This window comes from Struthio camelus, chromosome 13, assembly GCF_040807025.1.
Source record: "Struthio camelus isolate bStrCam1 chromosome 13, bStrCam1.hap1, whole genome shotgun sequence".
NCBI lineage: Eukaryota > Metazoa > Chordata > Aves > Struthioniformes > Struthionidae > Struthio > Struthio camelus.
The window spans coordinates 3,982,620-4,000,552 of NC_090954.1; the positions used below are offsets into that span (position 1 = coordinate 3,982,620).

A 17,933-nucleotide genomic window follows, 5' to 3' on the forward strand; every position below is an offset into this window, starting at 1 on the left:
TGCTGCAGGCCAGGAGCAGCCGCTGCGCGCTCCAAAGCAATCCCCACTTGAGACAAGTGGTTTTAACCAGACCACGGGAGTTATAGCCAGATGTTGCTCATTCTGCCATAGGCTTTTTAACAGGCGCTTGGCACAGGTTCTATACGTAGGTAGAAACGAATGCTGCTTTAGAAGAAAGGCACCTCTGACAGAACCGCACTGTGCAATGTCGAGTGGCGGTGAGGAATTGGGAAGGTGTGAGATTTGGATCCGTGGCTTTCCGATGAGCTGTGCAAAACTTCAGTAATAACATAACAGAGGTGCTTGAGGGGTTTGGCAAAGCTTAATCGGAGTGCAATTCGAGGCTTCGGTGAACTGTTTCCCAAAATGTTACACAGATCAAATACTGCAGAAGACCCACTGAAATGGAAACTGAAAGGCTTCCCCACCTCTGCTTTTTGAAAAACCTGAAGGTGCCAAGTCCAGTGAGGTAGCCTAGACAAGGATGAGGTATAAAGTTAGAGCGTAGACTGGGATCTGAATTTTTGCAGAGTCTGGAGCCACTTAGAGCCAAACTTTTAGTTTGCTCCATGACAGAATACGCGGCTGCCCCTTGCGTTCTCCCTGCTCCGAGCTTTCCTGAAGTGTGGGAAGAGCGAAGCTGGAGCTCTTAGTGAAGCCATTTTTAGTTCCGATGTAAATAAATCGCTCTGCAGACAAGCCCTCTGAAAGCTGATTCTTTCCTAGCTATAGGCATGTTGTTGGAAGATTGTTTTTCGTGAAGTATGTAGGGGTTCTCGAGCAGTATCAGAACTGTGGTCCTGCTGGCTCCATTTCCCATCTCTAGCAGCAGCCAGCTCTGGACACTGCAGAAGAGGATGTGCGAGATGCAGTGGCAGGCAGATGTGCAAAAGTCTATTCCCCTTGATTATTCCCCAAAGATGTCATTCTAATACTCAGGGAGTGGCTTAAATCTTTGTTAGCATCTTTGCCCAGACTGTAGGGCTCTGGACATGCCTATCCATATAGGACTCTGGTCTCTCCTTGAATCTTGCTGATTTATTAGTATCAATGACATCTTCTAGTGGTGACTTCAACCTAATAGCATGCTCTGTCAGTTTTGAATTTGCCACTTCACCTTAATGAACATTAATTGACTATTAATTATTCAGCATTACACTGAAATTGTGATTTTTTTCATATAGTAATATTAATAGGAATTCCTATATAGTAAAACTAATAGGAGTGAAACCCAGAAGAATGACATGACATAAGTCCTTAACATACCTTTGCAGTTGTTCCAGTGCACAACACCTCGGATAGGTGCAGCCTGGTTAAATCATTGTGCAACAGAGTCCTGAGTGGGAAAGTGTGGCAGTGGGAGAAACTGCGTTATGAAACTAGGCCAGTTCGTTTTGAGGAGAATTTGCGGGGTCCTGCTGTGCATGTGAAAGCTCTTTGGAACTCACTTTTGTGGTTTATACGTATGGTTGTCAGAATTTGCGTTGCAAATGATACATTTAATGCATATAACTCAGGCCTGTGCTTGAACATTGTCCATGAGAGTGACTGTAGAACCAAAGCTACTTATGCCCAAAATGGGTCTACATTGCTTAAGTGCGTTCCTTTCCCGTCATCGCAATTTGGGGCGAAGTCAGTGGAAAAAGGCAGAGCATGTTCCCAGAAAGGCTGAGGGCGTGTCGAAATAAAGAGGAGACTTGTTGCATGTGCCAGAGTGGGAATTGCTGTCGCTTAGACAAAATAGCAAGTGCAAAACATTACAGTCAGGGAACTGGAGAGTTAGCATCACTTGACTGCAGAGGCTGAGGCACTTATGAGAATCCTATCAGGACTTTCATGCATCTTTAATGTGTAAGTAGCTTTAAAAGTCTGGCTCTAAATGGTTAATGTAAATTACATAGTTTATACTGACTCGGAAAAATGCAGTTGACTAGCATTGTATTTCTCTTGTCCATAAATAACTGACATGAGACCACTCAAACAATTTTATAATTTAGCATAATGAAAGGAGGGGGGAGGCCTTCAAAGTTAAATATACCATTTTGCAGCACACAAACACGTTCATGACAAACCTGTGAGCTTCACTTACAAAGGCTACTGCTGAAGTATGTAGTTAATCAGATTTTCATGCATTAGATGCGTACAAATGACAGGAAAAAGTTCTGTAAGTCTGCTACTGAGGACTGTAATTAAATTCATTCTTTTCATTGACAAAAAAGAAAAATGAGCATTTAGAGGCTTTCCTGGTTTTCCAGGTGCACTATGGCACATGCTTTTCCATTCTTTGAAGCACATGATTGTCACCAGTCTAAAAGCAGCTCTGTCTAGTGGTCTGATTTTTTTTTATTGCCTTTTTCTGTTGGGGGTGGGAAAAAGGCCTATTTGAAATGGTAAATAGGAGCCGGACAGCTTCTCTGTCAGGATAGCTGTGACGCGCGGAGGGCCGCGCTGGGCAGGCAGGCTCTGCGGTTACCGGCACAGACTTGCCATTTGTCTTGATCCTTCTCTTGCACGTGTGGCTCAATAAATGCAGTTGATCATGACTTTGATGAAGCTGCTGCAGCTAGAGGGGCTCAAGATATCAGTGCATTTAGTCAATTTTTAACCTGCGGGAGTACCCAGCGAAAGGGCGTGGGTCCATTCGTTCAGAAAACAGCTGATTCGGAGAAAGGAAACCTCACCAGGAACAGACCTTGTTTGACAAGGTCGGGGTAGCAAAATGCTTTTCATGGTATTTTTTGCCCAAGGTGCCTCCCTTTTGCAGCCTGCGTGATATACAGGGTAGAGATGATAATAGCAGTGAGATAGGATTATTGCCAGCTTTCCTCACCACTTCATTCCTTGCCTCATCAGCACAGCATGGGGAAAACACTACACGAAGTTCCTTCATTGTCCTTGTTGAAGTTAACCTGCACAGGGATGGGTGCTGCCCTGGAGGAGAAAGGGGATTAGCCCCTCAGAAGGCTCTTCATCCGCAGAGATCTGCAGGAGTCTCAAAAATCCTCTAGGATAGTTCTCAATCTGTGGTAAGTGGAGAGAGGTGTCATGGGCTCCTTCTGAAAGGTCTGGGAAAATAACCAAGAGAGCAAACCTTCTGCACCCCCTTGGGAAAAATGTTAGGGGTCCACAAACCTGGAAAGGCTGAAGACCACTGCTTGAGGAGCAAGGTACAACCAGGTGGAGCTCTGTGCTTCTGTTTCTGTCTCCTGCTTCTTCCTATCCTTTCCCTGGCCTGGGGCTGTGCTGGCAGAGACTTGCCAGCTGCAGCTGCCCACGGAAACAAACCCTTTAACCTAAAGGGAAGTTCCTTATTCCAGAAGGGCTTTGCAGCTCTGCCTGTGCAGGGGTTAGGTCTTCCTCCTTCCTTAAGATTTCTGATTCACACATCTGTTTTGCCTCCATCTGCCTGTGCTGGAGCTTGCAGGAAAGCCTCTGCAAATAGGAGGTCACGACTGTGCTGGAGCTGAGCACCTTTTCACCGTAGGTAGAGGGCTTGGGCTGATGAGTGAGTGTTCCTAGCAGGGGAAGCCTGGTACAGATTTATTCTAAAGCCTCTTTGCGCTGCTCTGGCAGGACTTGAAACAGCCTGAGTTCAAGAGAAAGCCAAGATACTGGGCCAGGGGGAGTAAAATGACCTATCTGTGATCTCTCCAAACTGGCCTAATTTGAACTTGAAGGCGATCTCAAAAGCCCTGCTGCCAGTTTTTAAAAATATAACCTTCTCCCCATGAATGTCAAGTTCAACTGGTAACCAGCTTGAAAGCTCTGAAGGTCCACATGCTGCCTTCCCACCCCATAAATGTGCCTCAATCTTCAGGGGAACATCAGTGACTGTGAAAGAAGGTCTGGGAGGATTTTTCAGCCTCCTGTAGTTATCTCAAGCCTTCATCTCTAAAACACAAAGGCTTATATAGCCTTTGTATTTTATTAGTGCAACTCTAAATGTCCTCATTCTTTAGGTATTTATAGTGACTTATATGGCTCCCATAATAACTCAGAGTGGCTGTGCACCTCACAGCACAATGTATTGTTATCCCCCTCTCTCAGATGTGGAAACAGGGCACACAAATGAGGTGATTTGCACAGGACTTCCTATAACCAAGTGCAATGTCTTGACTGATACCACCTTCATAGACATTTATAATTCACATAGTGTAATGTGGACATCTGCTCTTTGATTTGCTGAAAACAATGTATTATTAGGGAGAGACATTAAATATTGTTTCAAGAGTGGTGCCCTGGTTTTTCGGAAGTTCTGGGGGGTCTCCAAATATCCCTGGACTCGAAGCAGACACCCAGGACCTCTGCCAATTGGACTGCTTTTTAGGTGCTTAACAAATGGCCTTTGTACTTACCAGCAGAACAGGGGATTAACAGGAGGTGGGGAGCTTGGTTAATCCTTACAGCTACCCTCGATCTCGATCAATAACGGAGCCGCAGAAGAGCCAGGTCCCTGCGGACCCCCAGCAGCAGCGAGCAGGGGTGGGGGGCCCCTGGGGAGCTGCGCGGGAGCTCGCGAGGCGGTGCAGGGAGCAGGAGGGCTCTCCCCGCCGGCCACACGCGGCTGCTGAATCTCCCAGCTGCAAAATACAGCATCCCTGTCCTCTGCTTCTGTTTCGTGAGGCCGTTAGCTGTTACAGCTCACCATTTGCAGATGGTGAAAGTGGCATAAAGCTTAATTATTTTCCAATAAAATGATATTTTTGTACCCTGGACTCAAAGTGCACGTGAATGTTACCATGCTGTTGCTGGTCACAACGTTGATGCAAATCACTAGGTGAAATTTTGTGGTCAGTGTTATGCAAAAAGTGAGGCTGCTCGATGAAAACGGTTCCTCCTGGGTGCAAATGGCTCTATGCTTCGTAGGGCTCAGTTGTGCCTTCACAATCAACAGGTTTTATTTTTAAACTTAATCCTTTTAATCCTGGCTTGCTGTTAGGTTGGCCCTGTCCTACGAAGATGATCCTCTCACCGTCCTCCCCAGTGCTACCAGTTCAGGTTTTAGTGCTTGGACTATGCGGCTGTAGGAATGCAATGCGGCGTTTGCTGTAGGGGCTGGATTATTCAGATGCTTGATCAGCACAGTATAGTGTGGAAGATGATATTGTGGTGATGTGCTAAGCTGCAATGTGTGAATTAAGCTCTTTATTATTATTCCCTAACGATGGAATAGCTTTGGGATACGTGGTGTACGCAAACAAGAGAGGTTGATAACTGGGCTAAGGAGCGATGTCGACCTGGGAACAGACGGAAGAATCCTCCTCTGAGCTATCAGAAAGCTGACCGTCATCCCTTCGCTGGTGGATTTATGCGTCCAGAGGTATCGCCATTCCTTCACTTTTGCACAGTAGGCCAACCCAAAGCTTGGGCATCACTTAACAACCTGGTTTTTCATACTATCAGGAAAAAAATCATTTGGCAGATGTAAACAGCTGAAATGTCAGTGCTCTGAGTTGGACCAAGCTGTAGCAGCAGTGCATTTGGCCTCACTTCCCCGCTTTGTCTTGTTGACAAGCATGCAGACAGCTTGAACATCAGAGCTGTTCCTTTAGGGTTGGTGGTTGTTTTAAATAAGGAGATCCTGCCTTGTCCTGAAATATGTGCAACTTGAGATGGGCTGGAAACTTCTGAAAAATGGCCTCCCTGGGTGAAGCCAAAGTAGTGGCAGCGTGTAGCTGGTGTTTTGTGATGTTTTCATTAATCTTACTATAGGACTGTCTGCACTGTTTTATACTATGTGTATGTATAACAAAGACTGTTCCTACTCCAAAAGAGCCCACAGCCTAAAGCCATGCCTGCTTTAGAGCAATCCACTGCAGCGTATGTACTTCAAAGCTCTATAAAGCCTTCGGTGTAGATTTGCTACACAGATGTAATCTCTGAAAATTGGTAGGTATGAACAGAGGACGTTTTACGACGGATTACATCTAGTGCAGTTGGATAGTTCTTTACAGCCAGGGCCTTAGTGTGCTGTGGTTCATGATGGTAATTAGTTGGGTTGAGTTGCGCTGGTATAAACAAAGTAATAATGAGACGGTTACAGTAAATGGAATAAGCAGCAGTTGTTCCATGGCAGAGGCAATTGTCAAGCATTTCGCGGGCGCTGGGGCCCCAGCGCTCGGTGCCTGCGGCCTCGCACCGCTGCCTCGCAGCCGCCGTCGTGGCCACCGGGCTCTTCCTCTTCTGCCGAGCCCGCAGAAGAGCTGTGACATCCGCGCAGGGGGCAAGACGGTCCCGTGGGCGGCGGGAGCCAGCGGCCGCCGGCGGTGCCGGATCGCTGCTGAGGGGCTCCGGCGCGGGCGGGCGTTTCCCCAGCGCTGCGCTCAGCCCAGCCCGGCGCGGACCTCGGGCTGCTCTGACCTCCCCGCCTGGGCTTGCTGGCCTGGAGCTCTTCAGTGGCCTTGGCTGAGCTAAATGGAGTAGGATGGGACTGCTCATGCTGCTGAGGTCTTGGCCAGCAAACAGGTACCAAACCCCACTCTCAAGTCCTTTTAGCATGCGAGAGACAAAGGAATTGCAGGAGGAGGTGAAGCAGCAAGGATAGAAGTAGATGCAAGATCAGATTACGTCTCTGGTATGTTTTAATTGCATTGTTTAATTCCAGTTTCTAATGCTCTGAAGAGTAGACATCAAATAGCATGTTACATTTATTTGAAGCCAAGCTACAAGTCTCAACATCAGAATGCCTGTTACACTTATCTGTGACCTTTTTAACACTAAAACCACTACGTTGTTGTTATTTTATATCTGCAGATTATTATTAGGCTTCTGAACTCTGCTGCAGCTTGATTTATAGGAATTGCTTAGTCATTGGCACTAAGGCTGTACTGTGAGTGAGATGCTCTTCGCTGTTTGAACAGAGGCTACTGCCAAGAAACGGCCGTGGCCCTTGACAGAGCTTTGAACGCTGGTGAGCGTTTCCCCAGTCCGGGCTGCCCTCGTTCCTGCTGTACAACTTCCAAAGCTGTTGCAGATAAACCTTCCTCCCTCTAAAAGCTATAGGGGAATAAACCAAGAGGTTTATAAGAATCCTCTCCGATTAGTTGGGTTAGATTCATTTCGTCCTTTGCATGAAGAGCAATCTCTTATTTTGCTGCCTGCCTCACCAGGAGCAATGCCCTGGCTCTGGGGAGGCTGTGCTCCGTGAGGCCGAGCTTCAGCTTTCGGGAGAAGCGGTGTGATAACCAGCAGAAGCAATAAACAACATGGAAACAAGCACTTTCCGGAGCAACATCGAAATCGGAGGCAGGTGGGGGGCCTGGCATCAGAGACGCCTCGGGCAGCAGCCAGGCCTGGGGCGGCCGCCGGGGTCCTGGGGGCTCGCTCTCCTCGCCAACCCTCCGAGCGTTTTCTGCAAGCCGTACGCTGCTGCTGCTGGGAGAACGGGGGGTTCAAAATTAAAGCAAAAAAGGGGGAGTCGGTTGCTGCATACTCACATGCTGAATCTCGATGGTTTTGGTGATCCCGCTCGTAGGGGTGAATACTGTGGGCAGGAATTACAGAACAGATCCCTACAAGAAGGGTGGTTTTTTGGGGGTTCTGTGTACACCAGGGCGCAGTAAACTTTAATTTACCACTGTCTGAACGAACCCATTAACCTGTTTCTTATTTGCTGAGTAATGACTATGCTAAGCTCTTTATAAAGCATGTACAAAATCACAAACCTCAGCCCTACACCATATATGCGCTGAGGGGTTAGTGACATGTTGTCCACCCTTTTTTCTAAGTGACACCTCAGCGCCGGTGCAGCTGCGGAGAAGCTCATACGACTGGCAGTCCTGGATTTCTGCGTAGCTGCAAGCCAGATCCCTTCTGAACGTGCAATATGGAGGAAAAATGAAATCAAACATTTTCATCCAGACTTCTTCTGTGTGCAAGGTTAAGAATCGGCTAATGAAGCATGCCTGTTTGCAAACGCCCTGGTATCGTGAGGATTTAAATGGCGTAGTTCAAAGAGAACGCATCAGTTAAGTAATTTTATTCGCACTGGAATAAAGCATTGTCAAACGTTTTCAGGGACCCAATAGAAGAGCAGCAGTGATTACATTTGAGAGAGTCCAGTGGGTGAAAAGTGTCGAAGGTACAAAGTCCTCAGCTGCTGAAAATAGTTGAAAATAACAGATTAGTTCTTTTCTGACTCAGCTACTTTACTCATTTTGACGACCTTTTTTATTGCCTTTGCCCCTGTAATGCCTTGTTGTGACTCACAGTGGAAGGTTAGTAATGATGTTTCATGGCTGTGAAGTCCCTAGATAACCAATGTTCATTGCCCAGTCTAACATGGTTACAGATGTTTAGAGTCTAGCCAGAAATGGCCTGGAATCAACAGGATTATTTAACCATCAAAATACAATAAAATACGAGAGGGAAAGAACATTAAAAAGCATGTGCCAAGGAATTATGCACCCAGAAAACAATGTTGCCCTGTATCTTGGACATCATCGGCGGCATGTGCTGATCCAGGGATGTGCGTGGCGATTTCTTGGAGTATCTAGCCCCGCAGCCGTGCATTCCCACCTTTCTCTTGATCAAATAATTGCACCTGCTCTCGGTTACAGTACTGGGTCAGTGTTTTCAGGAACTTTGCATCTTATTTCTGACACCACCCGCTGGTCTTTGAAATCGCGTGGCTCCGTCTGCGCTTCCAGTCTGGTAAATCTCCCGTGCTGTGGGGATGCTGGAGGTGGGGATCCGCGCGGAGCCCGACTTCGGACAAGGCGAGGGGGGACTGCCTTCGGCCCCAGGGCCTGGTGACAGGGAGCCGCTACCTGGTGCTCGTCAGGTATCGGCGTAAGAGCGGCTGGAGGAGGAAGGTGCCACCTCCCTAAGCGTCCGTGTCCAGTTTTGCAAGTTTGCCAACTTGTTCGGGTGCCTGGGTGCTGCCCCACCGGAGTCGTGAGCCCCTTCCTGAAGGCTTTACTTGCTCCCCTCTTTGCAGGGATATCTCTGAGGACCTCGTTCTAAGTAGAGGCATTAAGGCTTGGCCTAATCCTGTTGACTTAGGGCGTTTGGGGGCATAAATTCAATGCACTTGCATTTCATTGAGCCTATTCTTGGCTATGACTGTCCTGCTAAAAGGAAATCTCTTCTGAAGGAAGCAGGCTCTAAATGCAGCAAAAATAAGAAAATATAAGAAATGAATGCTGCTTGACAACATCTTACAGCCCTTTCCCGGTTTGTATCCATTTCTCAACTATTGTCTGTCTTCGGTCCAATAGTAAAGTCATATTTATTTACTTGGCTCTGCTGCGTTAATGAAAAAGCCACTTAGCAAAACAAACAGAAGGAAGGACATTTGCAACCAATTATAGTATTGCTGATCAGTCAAATTGCAATGGAAATTGCATGTTGAAGTTCGTTCTAGGCAGCTGATCAATTACCTGGTAGCTTGGCATTGGTACGCAGTATCAAATTAATAAATCAATTTAATTTCAGTCACTATGCCAGAATATATATGTATATTCAATACAACATCAATATTATATAATGATGGTTAAAATGAATTGGCCAGGCTCTGCGCTCTCTTATCTGCCAGGCAACCCCACTAAAGCCCAACAGTGCTCCAGCAGAGGAGAAGTCAGTGTGGAATTTGGCTAGCTAGTCTTTAAATATACCCTTGGGCATAATTTAAAATCATGTTTTTAAAGCCTTTCTTTTTTTGCAACCACAAGGGAAGTTAGCGCTCCAGCATATAATTCAGGGTTGACCAAATTGCCAGCTAGCTATCTGCTTATAGGGGCAGACTTGCTATGCACTGACTCCTGGAGAGGCCTGGAGAACACAGCCGCTTTCTCTTCAATGGCATCGTTGCCGTTTTCTGCACAGCTTCCCCTTCTTAATTAATTCCGACATTTTAGCTGTCATGATTTGAACTTATTTTAGAAGTGAAGCCCTGAAGCACCACTTTTTGCTGAAAGTGAAGTTTGCTTTAAATATAGGAAAAGAGGCATTTCTAAACGTCTGAAAATTTTGTAAGAGGCTGGAACGCTGACTTACAAGAGATCCTGCAAGTGCCAGTTGTCACTCGCTTCCGCACAAAATATCAGCGGTTTTAATGCTCTGTGCTCCCATATTTCATTTCTGTCCAGCTGGCTAATAGCGCTGTGACGTCTCCTAGCCCTCAGGGTTTGTGCCAGCGGCAGCCGCGTTCCACCGGTGGTTCCCAGCTCTGCCTTACCTATCCTTCAGGGAACGTGCTGTTAGCAGAAGATGTTTTTATTTCAGTAGCCTGCACAGGCCCTCGCTGGGAACTGAGCCACAGTTGTGCTAGGTGCTTTGGAAATGCAGGAAAAAAGAGGGACTCTCCCTGCCCCGAGGGCCTTGCGTTCTGCGGGTACGGATCACCCGGGGGACGGGGAGGCGGCAGGGACCCCGCTTCGCTTCGGTAGCGGCCGTGTCCTTTTGTTGGGCTCACGTCGCACAGGGAGCGGAGGTAGGGAGCGAGGCAAGGCGGGGAGGATCACGGCGCGCCAGTTGCCCAGCCGTTAGCCTGCCTTTTGTGGGGCTTTTGGCACCCGCAAGGGGAGTCGGAAGGAGAGTTTTGAACGAGGAGAAAGGAGTGGCTTCTGAGATTTTTATCGGGAAGCTTTTCCCAGGCTTGAAGGAAAGCTCGGGAGAAAGCAAGTCTGTACTTAGGGAAGGAGCTGACAGGCGGCGGAGAGAGGCTGGCGGGCAAAGGTTAAGGGCTGCTCGGTGGTAGGTAGGTTATTGGCTCAGCAAGGTAAGGGGAGATGTGGAAAGGTTTTAGGAGTAAGGGCAAGCAAGAAGCTGAGGAGCCTGTCAATTAACTATGTAAAGGAAGGACCGGCGTGATTGTGGGGTGAGCGGATGTGGTCTTGAGGGCAGCTGTCTGCTGCAGTCAGGGTCTTAAAACCGAAGGTTACAGTAATCAATGTGTGAAATAAGGGAGGCTGGAAAGAGAACTCTCGTTATTTTAAAAAGGGGATTTTGGAGATGTTAAAGAGAAAAAGAGAAGAGCAAAATCTCAGAAATGGTTTCCAGGGGGAAATCTAGTACGAAATGCATGTGATGGATGACACTGTGGGCCCAAGGGGGTGGCAAGAAGGCGGCACCGCTCGTGCGACAAGAAACGGGGAGGACCAGGGAGGATTGTAGCAAGCCGTCAAAACCTTACTGCAAATGGCGCTGAACTCGCGTTAAAGAGGACAAGGAAGGACGGGAATAGAAGGGATCTTGATTCGGTTCTGCGTGCTCCTGCAGGCACAACATGACCTGAAGGTTTAAGCGTACGAGACTTTCCATCCCACCTTTGTGGGATAAACCCGGCCGTCCCCTGACGCAGCTGCCACGTGGAGCTCAGAAAGTTTCTCCTCCCCAGCGCGGGAATCCTGCAGGGTTCTTGCGGAGATTATTTTACGGGAAGAGCCTCGCTCCCCGCTTGAGACAGGCCGTAGTCCCCAAATCATCCGTGACCCGCAGACAAGGGAGGTTCTGCTGCAGCAGCGCCGTGGTGGTCTCCATCTGCTGCTCCTCCCCAAAGCTGGGACCTCAGAGCCCAGGTCCCATCCCAGGGAACGGCAGCTGCTTTCGAGGACCTGAAAGGGCAACGCAGCCTGTGGTTTACGTGCAGGGAGCAGAAAGCAGAGATTTGAATGGTTTCATACATACGTTGCATTCTTTTTGAGATATTTATGTGAGTATTTATAGGGTTTTTTTTGTGTGTGTCTGTCCTTACTGATGTTGGTAACTTATCCGTGCATCTCAAAATGTAAATGAATGGGGGTAGTACCCCGGATTTTTAGTCAGCCTGTTTCTCCGTAATCTGACGCTAACTTCACACTTTCTTCTTGTATTTCCGAAACTTCATAACAGAAAAATATGATGAGATAATCTTGTCTTGTGGTGTTTTATCCTTTCTAACTCTGGCCATCGCTCAAATCAAAAATGACAGTGGCCTGTGGAAAAAAAAATAATAATTAAAAATGGACGCTTACTTACATTTCTTTCAAACCACCAAGCTGATTTACCCATTCCTAAGAAAAGATGCAATCCCATAACATTTTCCTAAAAGCCGGAATGCAGAATAATGTGTAGATGAGGTTTTCAAAGAAGATTTCTTTATATTTGTTCTGTCACATGCAGAAGATAATCAGCTGCTTCTTCCTCCCACCCCAAATATTTACATCTGGAAAGTATGTATGAAGTGGATTTGTTTTCCTTCATTCATGTGCTTGGTTGGAAAATAATTTCTCTTTTTTTAGGCTTTTCTGTTTCTGCATATTAGAGTTCAAGGACAGGATGTAGAAAAGTTGAATATACACGGGGATTCATATCTTTATCTGTATATACAACCAGGTAGACTTAGAGAGCGTCCTATCCCGATATGGTACAGTATAAAGAAGGCGTAAAATCGAGGTTCTAGAGAAATCGGTAGCAATACTTCCTTTAGTTTTCACTCACTTTATTAAATGTGAGTAATGGATTTATATTCTTTGGAGAGCAAACACTGATTTCTACAGAAATAAGCCACTTTTTTTGTGTGTGATCCTCTTTGAAGGGTAAGCCGCCATGCTTTATTTTAACTCTCAACCGCACCTTCAACAATTGCGTTTGTATGCGTAAAGACGCCTTCGTGGAAACCTTGGCGCCGAGTCTGCAGTATTTCCGTGCGGCGTGGGAGAGCGAGGAGCAATACTGCTGTTACTACCTTCTCCTGGAGCCTCTCGCTGGCCGCTCCTCCGGCCCCGTCTGCAGGGAGAGCCTCCGCCAAGGGAGGCCGCCGCTCCGGAGGGGAAGGCTCACGGGAAGCCACGCTGCTGGGGAGCGTTTCTGGGCAGTGCCACCGCGCATCGCGGCTGGATTGCCGTGGCACGGCCGGGCGGACGGGTAGTGCCGGCTGGGCAAGGAGGGGAGCTGCGCTCCGGACCCGGCTCTTTCCGACAGCTCGCCGCGAGGCAGCCGCGCGGGCTGGCCGGTAGCTCTCCGGTCCTCGGCAGGAGCCTAGGTGTGCGTGCACACCCCCTCGCTGCCACGGCCGTCAACAGACGGCCGATTTTAGGAGGTGAAGCGATGCAGCCGATACCCACCGAAACGGGCGGCGTCTGGTGTCACAACGCGGCAAGTCAGCTCTGAGACCCGCGCGAACGCCATCTGCGGAGAAACGCGGCACCAGACAAGCCCTACCGCCCATCTTCGCTCTGGGCTGGCAGAGGACACGCGCGAGGATGGGCATCTCTGGCAGCCCTTGATCCACCAGCTCCTCCTCCTGCTAGCCCATCCATAGCCCATTTGCATAAGAAGGCAACTGGGTGACTAATAGCTGCCTCTGCAGACATCAAATGCTAGAAGTATTTTTGTGGTAAACCTGTTGCTGCTCTGGGCAGGCAGGATACGCTGCTCAGAAAGTGAGGATGAAAGCCTCTGTGGCAACGTCTGTTCTTTGAAAGTGACTGAGCCCAATCGTCTGCACAAGCAACTGTTTCACTATCAGAATAACTGATCTACCAAAGCACTTAACACCGCTGCACAGGAGAAACTGTGCCAACACAAACTGCAGTCTTAAACTACGCTCTTGCTACAGTTACTCAATATTTGAATCTCACTCCATCAAAATATTGCTGTTAATTGCAAGAAAATGCAATGCTGGATTCAAGGGAGTTTCCTCTGCAGGCTGTTGATTCAAATCTGCTCGGGTTGGTACACAGAGAAATAACAGTCCCTGTCGGACGGCTGGTCCGTGCCTACGTGAACCGAAATGGCTGTGTTTGCCCAATTCCCAGCCGGCAGTCGTGCGGTGGTGCAGACCTATGGTTGTCACCACCGCACGAGTCCAGGAATAACCTAGATTTGCACCGCGAACCTCTGCTGGTGTTTAAGACGGTTGCTTCCGAGTCAGGTGGCGTTTTGTAGCTGAGGAAGGACCATGGACTGGGGTGCCGGACTGCTCCTGACTTTGGCCTTGGCCAGTTGTACCAGTGCGACAAAACTTTGCTCTGTGCGCTCCTGTCTTGCGTGGAGATAACGATGCTGCTGCTCCTTCGATGAAAAGTGCTATTAAGGAGCCACATTATGATTATAGTGGTCGTTATATTGCCTGAACAGTGTGCAGGAGCCGCCAGAGCTTCTGCTGAACTTCCTCAGGGAGCGTGTGCGCGTGCAAAAGGAAGAAAGAAGGAAACTGTATGGTTGGGGGGGGGGTTCAAACGTAAGCTGAGGAAACGCGTTATCCGTGAAACAGCTGATACAGTTTATTTACTGTGCAAGTCTGAATCTCTCTCACAATTTCACATCAAGATAAAATCCAGGCATTTGCTTAAAATGGTAACTTAATGCTCCAGCGATGTGATTACCACCGCTCCATAATCAGCATCCACGCGAAGGGCAGCCTGCAGCCCTGAACCTCAGCGAGGGGTGTAGCTCTCCGCAGAAGAGTCAATAAACGAAGATACAGAGCACGCACGCGGATTTTGTGGTCCTTTCCATAGCTGAACGTGCGGGTCCGCTATTGCTGACTGTTCGCTGTCAAACCTCAGGCGCTCCCGTAGCCGTTATCGAACCCCGTAGTCTCTTGTCGCTACGTTTATGACGGTCGCTGCCTGTAATTTCTATACAAACGCGCGCGGTACTGAATGAGCGTCGCTCCCTCGGCCCTGCGGACGTCCCGCACGTCGTGCTGGGATCGCTCCGCCGACCGCACCTGCGGGCTTCTTTTCTGAAGGCTTTGGGACTCCCAGGTCAGCCGCGGGGCCGGCCTCGGTCTTAGGCGGTCCCCTTTCGCCTCTGCAAGCCAAGATCTCTGGTTGGCGGTGCGTTTTCTCAAGGAGAAGGCCTGCCTGCTTCCCGGCAAAATTGCCGACGCTCTGTATTTCGCTCCTTATTGGGCACGTCGGGTTTTTTTTTAGTGAGCTAAAACCCGGGTTTTTTGGCCACCTTCCCGCCAGGCGCCGGCCCGAGGCCAAGGCAGACACAGCCCCGCGAGGCGGCGGCAGCTCCCGAGCCGGCTGCCGGGGCGCCAGCGGAGCGCCTTCCCCGGGGCCCGAGCAGCAGCCGCACGCTTCGCTCCCGCAGCATCTTTGCTGCCGGTTTCTGCTCGCTCTCTGCCAAAGGACGAGCTGGCTTCTCTCATAATCGCCAGCCCGCTGCGGAAAGCGGCACGCGCGGTCTCCTGCCCCGGCTCGCGAGGGCCCGGGAGGTGGCCGCGCCGTGGGCAGCGCGCTGTTTGCTGCCGGCGCGTCGGGTCAGCCTCGCTGTTAGGTGGGTCACGAGCGGAGACCCTTAAAACTGTGCCTGAGCTCAGGTACGAAGGAGACCCCCCCGCCACCACCACGCAGGTGCACCGGGCTCACTCCTCGGGGCCGGCTACGCTAAAGCAACCGTAGCTCCAGCTCTGCTCCGAGTGGCGGTCGTGACCGCGGCGGAGTCACCTCGCCGGGTAGGAGCTAAGCGGGCTTGTTGCTGGTCATCAGCTCTGAAAGGGTTTTTTTTTTCATCCATAGGAAGAAAGTCATTAACGTCAAATTTTCACCGCCAGGTACAATGGATGTGAAGGTGAGACCGCCTGCAAAGCGCGTACGCGTGGCAGATACAACGTGCTGAAATCCTGGCACGGAGGAATTGCTGCTGCGGCGGTTGGCCGCCGTCCGCGGAGCTCGCCGGGGAAGGCGCTCGGAGGGACGCGGCAGCCCCGCCGGACCCGCTGCAGCGGTCGGTCGTCGGAGGGCAAAGGTACGTTCAGACAAACAGCCGGTACGGCCCCTGCGAAGGGGCTGCAATGCCCTCCCGCAGGACAACCAACCGGATGAATTGACGAGCCTTCGCCCTCTCTTGTTGCTGTGATATTTTAGAAATACGGTGCACAACCTTGAGGTCCTCCTGGCTTGCGCGCTCGGACTTCCGGCTGCCCTCAGTGCGGCATCCTCTCCGCCAGGAGCTGGGAGCAGCCAAGTATTTTCTTCTGAGTGCGGCCCAGAAACGTGTACGGCTGGTGTGTTACGCTCCGCTTCGGTGGCTGGAGAGCCCGTAAACCAGCTGTCCCTCCAGCCGGCCGCTTCTCGGATGTGGAGGTTATCTAGACCTGCAGAACGGCGTGTTTCTCACGCGCGGAAACTGCTTTCGACGAAGCATCAGCTGAGCGGCGCATGGTGCGCGTTGCTCCTCTGACGAGGAAGGAGGGAAGTCTGGGCAGAAAAATAAGGGATTCATGCCACGTTTAGTCGAAGCCGCTAAGGTGACACCCAGGGTGCAACGTTACGGGGAGCCTGAAGCGCCGTTGCGCGCGGAAGGAGGCGAGCTGAGAGTGGAGTCGCAGGTAAGCAGCGAGCCGGTGCGGCTGCCATCGCTGGACGGGACCAGAGGGCCAGGCTGCCCAAAGAAAGACGCAGGCGGACTAGCAGAGGGAGGAAAGAAATAAAGGGGAAAAGTAAGCAAGCAGTACACTAAAAGAGCCATCAAATAAGTGGCTCAAAGGAGAGGGATCAGGAAAGGAGAGACTCATGAAGCCAGGAGGGAGCTGTAATAACCTCAGTCCTTCCTTTAGAAGAGCAGCGCCCAAACTCCCCGCTCGCGCAGCTCCTATAGCCTCCCTGGGAGGCATTCGAGCCATGCCGGCTTCCGCAGCGTAACCAGAAAAGCACCTGATTCGTGACCAAAATGCAAACAGCCGCATCTTTCCACCCTGGCACTGGTGACTGCACGTCCAGGCAGGCGACGGGTGGCCTGCAGAGCGTGCAGTGACCGCGCTGGGCACGCACCCGTCGCACGCCCCTGCGTTCGGCCACCGAGAGCAAGTCGCCGGCCCGGGAGCCGTTGGCTGCTGTGGTGGGGAGCCGGGCGGCGGGCCGCTTCCAGCTGCGAGCCTGCCGCCTGGGCACGCCGGCTTCAGAGACGGCTGAAAACACCTTCCGTCTGGCTGCAGCTTGCTCTAATGCACGGGCAGATTTTGTTCCTGGCCGCACAGGCTACAAGTGAGTCGAAAATTACAGGTCCCATAACATGTGGATTATCTGGGTCCGTTAAACCCAGAACCGTTGAAACGAAATCAGCAGGATTACTGCAGGTTCGTTCGGTGTCGTCCCTCCTCCTCGCTCGTTCCTCCCCGCGGGAGTTACGCCTTTCTGAGCGACGCGCTCGGGGCAAGCGCGTTGCGGGGGCAGCCGATAGGCAGCGTTGCGTTATGATCCCGGTTGCATCCGATGGGCGCTTTCCAGGCTCAGCGGTGACGACAAATGGAGCTGTGGGCCAGTGGTGCAGAGAGAAAACCAGGCAGGACTCAGACGCCTGCATGGCATGCAGCTTGCTCCGGAAAGCGCCTTATTTGCATGAGCCTAATTTTCGTCTCCTTCTAACAGGAGACAAAAGGACTAGATCGACGCCTTTAAATTTCAGAGGAGCAGAAGGTGCAGGTCTTGGATCCAAAATCCTCTTTGCCGTCCCTCTCTAATAGCCCTCTGTGCTTTATGCTAATAGTGCTGCACATGCACAACTTGATCCAAGCCTGGAAGAAATCGATAGGAACTGCTGGTTGCGCCATCCTTTGAAAATCAGATCTTGCACTTATGTGACTAAATATGTCTTTAGGAGCACAAGTTCAGGCACCGTTTTTAAAAGCGAATATTTTGGATATCGTATCAAGCTCTGACGACAGTTAGAATGGATGAATTTACTTGAAATATAGACTATGGGAAGCTGTAAATCCCAAGAAGTCCCTCACTTTCCATCTTTAGGTCTCTTTTCCTCAAACACACGATCAGCTGATTGTCCTTCTGGCTCCTCTTAGCTCTCTCCGAACGGTGCCGTCACCGACCCCGCGTACCGGGTTTCCCGCTCTGTGTTCGCTGCCTTCGAGATGAGTTTACCGCTCGAGGATATCGCCTGGCCAATGCAGGAGCCGTACCAACCCCCCATATGGTCAAAAGTAACCCCATAAGCAAACCCTCATCATTTTATTTATGACTTTTGGGTGAAATAATAGTTTT

The 17,933-nt window shown here is 50.1% G+C and overlaps 1 long non-coding RNA gene across 1 annotated transcript in view; it reads left to right on the forward strand.

The window, feature by feature from the left end:
- Positions 1–17,814, forward strand: part of LOC104146957 (uncharacterized) — a 41,241-nt gene extending 23,427 nt beyond the window's left edge. Inside the window, exons 6-10 of the long non-coding RNA XR_011143855.1 lie at positions 2,854–3,026; positions 5,174–5,320; positions 6,754–7,245; positions 7,728–15,684; positions 15,804–17,814. This is a non-coding gene — a long non-coding RNA (uncharacterized lncRNA). The remainder of the gene's footprint in view (positions 1–2,853; positions 3,027–5,173; positions 5,321–6,753; positions 7,246–7,727; positions 15,685–15,803) is intronic.
- Positions 17,815–17,933: the final 119 nt, after the last annotated feature.